This window comes from Lotus japonicus, chromosome 3, assembly GCF_012489685.1.
Source record: "Lotus japonicus ecotype B-129 chromosome 3, LjGifu_v1.2".
In the NCBI taxonomy this organism is placed as follows: Eukaryota; Viridiplantae; Streptophyta; class Magnoliopsida; order Fabales; family Fabaceae; genus Lotus; species Lotus japonicus.
In genome coordinates this window covers 35,749,703-35,756,187 of record NC_080043.1, presented here as the reverse complement: position 1 = coordinate 35,756,187, position 6,485 = coordinate 35,749,703, and positions in this window count along the sequence as shown.

Here is a 6,485-nt window from a genome sequence, read left to right as displayed (position 1 = left end):
TAAGAGGATCCTGAGATATCTGAAAGGTACCACTAACCTTGGCTTGATGTATAAGAAAACATCAGAGTATAAGCTTTCAGGTTACTGTGATGCTGATTATGCTGGAGATAGAACTGAGAGAAAAAGCACTTCTGGAAATTGTCAATTTCTGGGAAGTAACTTAGTCTCATGGGCAAGCAAGAGGCAACCAACCATTGCATTATCCACTGCAGAGGCAGAATATATCTCAGCAGCCATTTGCAGCACTCAGATGCTCTGGATGAAACATCAGCTAGAGGATTATCAAATCCTTGAGAGAAACATCCCAATCTATTGTGATAACACTGCTGCAATTTCACTGAGTAAGAATCCTATCTTACACTCAAGGGCAAAACATATTGAGGTAAAGTATCATTTTATTAGAGATTATGTTCAGAAGAGCATACTTCTTCTGAAGTTTGTTGATACTGACCATCAATGGGCAGATATCTTTACAAAGCCCTTAGCAGATGATAGATTTAATTTCATTCTGAAAAATCTGAATATTGTTGGAACATTTTGTCATGCATTTTGTCAAAAACAACTGATTGTCGAAGCAGATGCCGTGGCATCTGATTTCGTGAAGCTAGGACATCAGTCCTTTGCTGAAGTTTAATTTTGTGGGCCCTCTGAAGATTTACTGAAGATATGTTTTTGAGTTACTTGAGGAGCAAGTAGCCATTCCATAAGGGTTTTAATTGTTGGGTTGTTATTTGTTGAAACAATCTTTGATAAAAGATTTGTTTCTATCTTTACTTGGGTAAAACGCAACAAGATCTTTGGAGATTCTGTTTTGATTTGATTATTGTTGCAATCTGTTACTTCAGCCCAAGCAAACCCTAGTGCCTACCTGCTGCTGCTGAAGTCTATAAAAAGGATGAAGACCTAAAGCTTGAAGACGACTGAAGCTAATAGAGAGAGATCAAGTGTTTTAGGGTTGTTCATTGTTCTTTATCCTTATTTCTTGTGAACAAACTTTGCTCCCTGATTCTATAAAGCAAAGTTGTGTTCTGTGTTCTTTGATTCTTCAAACTCTGATTGTTGATTGTTTGTTACCAATCACTGTGGCAGTGATTGAGAGAAAGGGAGAGAGGCTCTCATACTTAGGTTGAGATACTAAGTAGAAATACACTTGGGTAGATTAGGAAGTGAACTATGAACTGTGGTGTTCATGAGTGTCTGTAATTCCTGAATCTTGAGATAGTGGATTTCCTTTCTTTGGGTGCAAACCCTCCAGACGTAGGTGAAGTTTCACCGAACTGGGTTACCAATCTTCTGTGTTCTACTTTATTATTTTTCTGGTTTTGTTACTGTTAGTCAGTTGTCGAACCGGTTGTCCCAGCATCGCGTTCGACATCTGTCCTGTGCGAGAACCGTATTTACAATTGGTATCAGAGCAGGCACCCTATTCTGTTGGGTGAGCTCCAGGGAATATATACTGTTCTCAAGGACAACATTATGGATGAAAGAAGATCAATCTATATGCCACCAATTTTGGATGGTACCAATTATGACTACTGGAAGGCTCGAATGGTGGTTTTTCTCAAATCTATGGACAATATAACATGGAAGGCAATAGTCAAGGGCTGGAAACATCCTGTGATAGCATCCACAACTGAATTGAAGCCTGAAGATAAGTGGACAAAGAGAGAAGATGACGAAGCTCTTGGAAACTCCAAAGCCTTGAATGCTATTTTTAATGGAGTTGACAAAAATATGTTCAGGTTAATCAACACATGTACTGTGGCTAAAGAAGCATGGGAGATTCTCAAGACTGCCCATGAAGGAACATCAAGAGTTCGTATGTCAAAGCTTCAGCTTCTTACAACTCAGTTTGAGACTATGAAGATGAATGAGGATGAATCCATATATGAGTTTCACATGCGTATAAGGGATCTAGCCAACTCTTCTTTTGCCCTAGGGGAACCCATGTCTGAAGAAAAGTTAGCAAGAAAGATTCTCAGGTCTCTCCTCAAGAGGTTTGATATGAAGGTAACTGCCATTGAAGAAGCCCAAGACATCAGTAACATCAAGGTTGATGAACTCATTGGTTCTTTGCAAACCTTTGAGATGTCTCTTAATGGTAGATCTGAGAAGAAGACAAAGAGTATAACTTTTGTGTCCAATACTGAAGAAGATGAAGATCAGAGGAAGAAGGATACTGATGCAAGTATTGCAGAAGCTATATCATTACTTAACAAAGCGTTGAAGAGTTTGGGCAGAATGTCAAATACAAATGTCCTGGACAATGTGTCGGACAATGTGAAGAATACTGAATTTCAACTCAAAGGCAAACATGAGAATGATACAACCAAGGCTATTCATGTAAAAGCTCTCATTGGGAAGTACTATTCTGATGCTGAGTCAAGTGATGGTGATGAGGAAGAACTAGTTGAAACCTACAAATTGTTGCTGGCTAAGTGGGAGGAATCATGTACGTATGGTGAGAAAATGAGAAAAGAAATCAAGGATTTGGTTGCTGAGAAGAAGGAACTTCAGAGTAATAACTCCAGCTTGCAAGAAGAAGTAAAGACCACCAGCAAGTTGCGTGAGGAGAATGAGAAACTTCAGATTACTAATGCAAAGCTACAAGAGGAAGTTATTCTTTTGAACTCCAAGCTTGAAGGTATGACAAAGTCTATTCGTATGATGAATAATAGTACCAATGTGTTAGAGGAGATTCTGGAAGTTGGGAAAACAGTTGGAGATAAGGAAGGGATAGGCTTCAAGTACAAGAGTGCAAATAAGTCTGTTTCATCTGAAAAGAAAACTAAGCAACCAATGTCAGACCCAATGTTGCATCATTCTGTACGACATGTGGACCCTCAGTTCAGAAAATCCAAGAAATCTACTTGGAGATGTCATCACTGTGGAAAACTTGGTCATATAAGGCCATACTGTTACAAGCTATATGGATATCCTCAGTCTCATGATCAACCAAGGACTAATCCACAAGTAGCTCCAACAAGGAAAGAATGGAAACCAAGTGGGCTTAAAGAGAAGGAGAAGAAAGAGATTGTGAAGGCTCCTAGGCATTTTCTCATGACCAACAAGGATGTTGCTCTTCTTAAATCTCAGAGTTCTGGTGTAGATGTTATGAAGGAATGGAGGAAGAAATTTGTTGCTGCAAGTTCTCTTGAAGGTTCAAATGCACCATCAACTGTTCATGCAAGCATAGGTGAATCTGTAAGTGCAGATCCTAATGCTATTGTGCCTAGTGTGATTCATGAGATATCAGTTGAATCTGTTTCTGTTCCAAATGTTGAACCCCATGTTGACACATTAGTTGAGACTACTTCAGATGTGAATATGGAACCCTCTGCTGGAAATCCAAACCTCATTGTTGACACATCTGAACTTGATCTCCAAATCCATCAATCTACCTTGGGTTCTGAACCATCTACCGTTTGCAAGAAGTCAGTTATTGAAAGTGTTCATGAATTGTTGTCATTCTGGTCTTAGAAGAGATGGTTTGTTTATGCTGTGCTACCTTTGCCAAATTTGTGCTAAAAAGGGGGAGTAGTTTTCAGAAGTTTGTGATTTAGAAGTTTGATGTTTCAGATGGTTTCAGATGTTTGAAGTTTCAGAAGTTTGTGAACAGTGTTTTCAGATGTTTGATGTTTCAGATGTTTGATGTTTCAGATGTTTTCAGATGTTTGAGTTTTCAGAAGTTTGTGTTTCAGATGTTTGAGTTTTCAGAAGTTTGTGGTTCAGAAGTTGTTTATGTTCAGAAGTTAGTGGTTCAGAAGTTGGTTCTGTTCAGATGTTCGCAGATCAGAAGTTGTTTTTGTTCAGATGTTCGCAGATCAGAAGTTTGTTTTGGTTCAGATGTTCATGTTCTCAGAAGTTAGGAGAAGTTGCGTCTGTTTCTTCTGTTTCTGCTATATGTGTACTGATAGTGTTAGCTTTGATCAGTTCAATTTGAAGACAAGTTCAAGACAATGGCCGTGTTTGTTTCTGACGTTACTTCTGATAGTAGTGCTTCTGATCATGTGCTGCCAGCTTCTGATGGTAGTATTTATGATAGTAGTACTTCTGATCATGTGCTGCCAGCTTCTGATGGTAGTATTTCTGATACGATGATGTTCAAGCTGATCTATTTTGGTGTCATCATGTGCTTAGGTTGATTGCACCTCTGGTTGTGTGTTTGTGCTGCAAAGTGGTTTGTTCCGACTATGCCTTCTGAAGTATGGTAGTTGGATGTGTAGATGTGTTTGTTGAGGGGGAGCTCTGACTAAGGGGGAGAGTTGTTTCTCTAGTTTTTATCTTCTCTGATCTGTGAGTTGTTTTAGACAAAATTTGACAAAGGGGGAGATTGTTGGAACATTTTGTCATGCATTTTGTCAAAAACAACTGATTGTCGAAGCAGATGCCGTGGCATCTGATTTCGTGAAGCTAGGACATCAGTCCTTTGCTGAAGTTTAATTTTGTGGGCCCTCTGAAGATTTACTGAAGATATGTTTTTGAGTTACTTGAGGAGCAAGTAGCCATTCCATAAGGGTTTTAATTGTTGGGTTGTTATTTGTTGAAACAATCTTTGATAAAAGATTTGTTTCTATCTTTACTTGGGTAAAACGCAACAAGATCTTTGGAGATTCTGTTTTGATTTGATTATTGTTGCAATCTGTTACTTCAGCCCAAGCAAACCCTAGTGCCTACCTGCTGCTGCTGAAGTCTATAAAAAGGATGAAGACCTAAAGCTTGAAGACGACTGAAGCTAATAGAGAGAGATCAAGTGTTTTAGGGTTGTTCATTGTTCTTTATCCTTATTTCTTGTGAACAAACTTTGCTCCCTGATTCTATAAAGCAAAGTTGTGTTCTGTGTTCTTTGATTCTTCAAACTCTGATTGTTGATTGTTTGTTACCAATCACTGTGGCAGTGATTGAGAGAAAGGGAGAGAGGCTCTCATACTTAGGTTGAGATACTAAGTAGAAATACACTTGGGTAGATTAGGAAGTGAACTATGAACTGTGGTGTTCATGAGTGTCTGTAATTCCTGAATCTTGAGATAGTGGATTTCCTTTCTTTGGGTGCAAACCCTCCAGACGTAGGTGAAGTTTCACCGAACTGGGTTACCAATCTTCTGTGTTCTACTTTATTATTTTTCTGGTTTTGTTACTGTTAGTCAGTTGTCGAACCGGTTGTCCCAGCATCGCGTTCGACATCTGTCCTGTGCGAGAACCGTATTTACAATGGACTTTTGTCCAGCATGAAGATGGATCAGAACTTCTGGCTATGATGCTTCTCTATCAGAAAATGTCTAGTTCAGAAGGTAACTCTATCAGAGGTTAAGTACCCATTGGTGCCTACTCTGAAGCTGAGACAGTAAACGTGTGTCAGTTGCTATGATACATCGTTCCTTGTGCCCGTGCTGACAATCTGTTGTAATGAGTGTAGATGTCCTTCTCTCCACCGTGTGATATGTGTATTAACTGTTTGTAATGATGTCTTTAATTTTTAACCGTTGATTTTAGTTTGCTTTTTAATCAACAACGGTTACCTTCTAAAACCACTACGCACACACGTTTCCCATCACTTTCGGTTTTACCTTCTCTCTCCTGCTTTTGCAAAACCCTTATCTTCTTCAATTCTCTCTCGCTTTCAACCTCTTCTCTTCTACCCAAACCTTCATCCTCCACAATGGTGAATCAAGAAAGAGCTGACTCCGGTGACAAGTCTGATTCCGCCGATGGAAGAGTTTTTCCCAATTTGGTTGTGGGTCTTCCAACTGGGCAAGTAGGTCCTGTTCTGCGTTCTCGTTCGACTGAGAATGCCCAACATGAAGTGCAAGATGCTGAAGATGTTGTCCCACTCTCTCAGAGACAATGTGTGGTTACCTGCTGCTTTGCTCCTGAAGAACTCCAGGTTCTTGCTGAATGGAAATTTGATTTTGATGTCATTGCTGCAAATGGGTTTGACTTGCATCCTGAGATTCAAGCACAAGGCTGGGAAGGGTATTTTCAAAGAATCAGTGGTCCTGTGTATGATAAGCTTGTGAAGGAATTCTGGAAACACGCAATTGCAATGAGCACCAAGTGGTATCCTTCATTCTGGGAAAATGGATCATCATAACTGAGAAAACAATTGCAAGGCTTCTGGGTCTAGAATCAAGCAAGGGCTACAGGTTTCAGTTGCAAGAATCAAAGGTCTCAACCAACACCAAGGAGAAAGTCAACATGGCTCTCTACTCTACATGGAAGCCAGGAAAGAATGATTGCAAGACCATGGAGCTTCACCCCGATTTGAGAATCTGGCACAAGATTCTTCTGCACTGCATCAACCAAAGACCAAAGGGAAGCTCTCCTAATTACATCAACTTCACCCAGAAGGTGTTGTTGTTCTTTGTCAAAGACCACAAGAAGGTGTGCCTGCCTTACTTCCTCTTCTCCTATCTAAAGGAGTGCATCCAGAAATCCAGAACCACCGCCTCACCAAAATCTGCCATAAAATACATACCTTTTGGTAG